Raw genomic sequence first — 3,304 nt, 5'->3', positions numbered from 1 at the left:
GTATTAATCATTCTATATTTACCTTTACATATTGAATTGGGAATGAATGTGTTTATACAATGTGTGTGGATGTGTGGGTGAGCTTATTTTATTTTGGCAGTAATATGTAAACTGGCGAGCGGGAATACATACAAAAACAAATCAAATCAAACCAAACCAATGATTTCCCCACTTTATATTAAGTGATGCAGTGATCTTTGAGAACGAGTTGAGCGTGCATGTATAGGTGATCATTTTTTTTTGTCCTTTTGTTACGCCCCCCCCCCCTTTTTTTCTTTTTTTGAAGGTGTGTGACTAATTGAGACGGTATTTTCTAAATGATAATCACTTTATGAATTCAGATATAAATGAACAAAGGGTTACTCTTTCTTTGGATACTTCAAATTGAAATTAAAATGTGCATTAATATTTCTCTATCGTGCATTGTGATCTGTGTACAATTTATTTATTTTCCTGTCATGGGTAAAACTCCCAAGCAAAAGAAAATGCTAAAACTTGTTTATATAGTCCAGTAGATAGGTGAATAATTGTGCACTTTGTGTTAAAAGCATAAAATTTGGTAGAAACATAGTTTGGACCATTCTAGACAAAATTAGATATGGAGGCAAGGTTGATTTGATCCACTTCCGGTTTTATCATCAAAATGGCGGACATGCATTTGATAACTGATTAGTGGTTACCCAGCAGATAGGTGAACAATTGTGCACTATGTTTTAAAAGCATAAAATATGGTAAAAACATAGTTTGAACCATTCTAAACAAAATAAGATATGGAGGCAAGCTTGATTTTATCCACTTCCGGTTTTATCATCAAAATGGCGGACATGCATTTGATAACTGATTAATGGTTATTCAAATCTCACAGCTGGTAGCCAAAGTTTGCAGTGTAGACTATAATATTATTGTGTATTCATGGTTTGAAATAATGTATCATTTCTTTGAAACACTCGGGGTATTTTATTCAGAAATTTGTCACCTCCGGTAGAAAATATCACAAGTAAACGTAATTTAGAGACAAAATACATATGTTTGATAAAAAAAAAGCAATGTTGTCACAAAAAGAATAAATATCATTGACCTCTGATATTGTTCGATCAAACATCAGCATAACGAATCGTTCGATTAATTGCGTAATAGTAGTGTCGACATTCAGAGTACTCACCTGGGTTGCGTCCAATATCGTAGCGGCTACAAAGGGCTATAGTAGATGAATGACTATTGAACGTGTATCTAGCCTAGCTGCAACATAGATAATAGATAGCAGCTAGACTAGCTACTCGTTCAGTAGACAAACATCTACGTAGCACTACGTAGCTGCTACGATAGTGGACGCAACCCTGGTCTCTCATAACGGTGTATACTCTTGTGACACCATTCAATACCATTCATGTATCCCTGTTTTTCCCCCACCTTATTCATCTATGCCACAGTGTCGAATACAGTGAATGCATGGAAAACAGGCAATGCATATGCTTTTTCTTGTCCTAAAAAGTTAGCAAGCTCATGAATTGAAATGTAAACGAAGTGGTTTCGAGTCCCAAAGCAACCCATAAATATCAACTGCATTGTCACATGAAACAAGTACTAATACATCTGTTACAACTGTAGCAATGATTCTGATCTCGAAAATGTTTTCATCCATCTGTTTATTTGACAGAAAATGAATGAGCTCTGTTTTGTTTTGATCTACTCGTGAGAAGCTCTGTCAGTTTCGTGGTAAGCATGTTTGCCTTTGACAACGTCTCCTTGTACTGTCAATCTTTATATTGTCTACAATAGTTACATCTTGTCAATTGTTCTAAAAAGTAAAATCACAAAAATACTGAACTGAGAGGAAAATCAAATCGGAAAGTCCCTTTCCTATTCAACGAACGACAAATAGTATCAACAACTGCTGAGGGAGCTATATCTTTAATTGGTATACAGAACAAGAAGTTAGTTGCTGTCTTCAAGAAATTGATTTCATAACTCTTCTATCACAGAAGCTACATCATGGATAAACGACATTTGAGCTCTTAGTTTCTGCTCATGGTCAGTTGTGTTCGTTCTCTTCATCATGAAATCGATATATGACTGTCCCTCTGGTATCTTTCGCCCCTCTTCTCAAACTCTTTAGCAAGGCTTGCCATTTCTTCTCAAGCTGCCATCCACTTTCGCAGCGTTAATGGGTTACCTGTTAACAGTGCCTCCATCCGACTTAACAACATGTTTATTTCATGTGTTCTGTCAGACAGTGAACCATTATTTCTAAGTGCATATGTTTCTTTAGATGCACGATGACGGATCTGCGGAGATTTAACCTTTAAGGATTTGTTTGTAGCTGTTAAATATAAATATCCAAGAACTACAGGAGATCTTGGAACATAATTCTCCTCACAGTTCACTGGAAAATTATCGTCAAACCAAATTGTAACAATAAACATGTCGCTGCCAATTATTGTTACTGCTTTATAAATCTGCATTTAGTTTTAGTCAAAGGCATCATCACCTGCTTTCTGAAACAAGGGTTCTATATTATCTTTGAAAGCAAGTTAATTCTCTCTCTCTCTTGTTTTTATACCTGAATAACAGGTAAATAATCAAGCATTTGATATTAGAAGTTGTATGAGTGCCATTGAGACAAATCTCCATCCAATTCAAACATGTGAAAGCTCTCTCACAGGCAAACAACCCATAATTTTAAAATGTAAGAAGTTTATTCTTTCATCTTGAATTATGAACTCTGTCTTCAATGTCAACATCTAGATTCCTTATTCGCCTAGAAAAAACCTGACAACTTTGAATCCTGGTGCTAAATATTCTTTGGTTATGGAATCTTCATTGTAGCTGATGATGTCAGCTAATGCGATTCCATGGCTTATTCGTGCATCTCTTCCTTATTAAGTCTCATCTTCACTAGAAATTTTTGATGCCTGTCGATAAAGACAAGCAAGACATTGGACATGATATTTCGTTTCTTGTACAATGAGGTCCCCAGCACTAAGCTTCTCTGATAAAGTTGTGTACTGAAGCATTTGTACACATTGACCGTGCGGGTGGGTTTCCAGCTCCGATTGCCTGTTTTTTTACATATCATCTGTATCCTTTTGATGTCTTATTTTAGCTCTCTTTAGTTCTGTGTTTAGATGACAGGTCTTATACCATTTGGCATTGTTTTTGTACGTAGTACGTGGAAGACCCCTGCCATCATATTGTGTATACAGATGGGTCGTAGACGGTAAACATGGAAGTTCTTTGTATTTAACGAGATTTCCAGCCATAGTAACATATCCAGCACCAATATTGATACACTTTGAGGGTGTAG

This window comes from Mytilus galloprovincialis, chromosome 5 (assembly GCF_965363235.1).
Source record: "Mytilus galloprovincialis chromosome 5, xbMytGall1.hap1.1, whole genome shotgun sequence".
Taxonomy (NCBI): Eukaryota; Metazoa; Mollusca; class Bivalvia; order Mytilida; family Mytilidae; genus Mytilus; species Mytilus galloprovincialis.
This window is presented reverse-complemented; position numbering follows the sequence as displayed.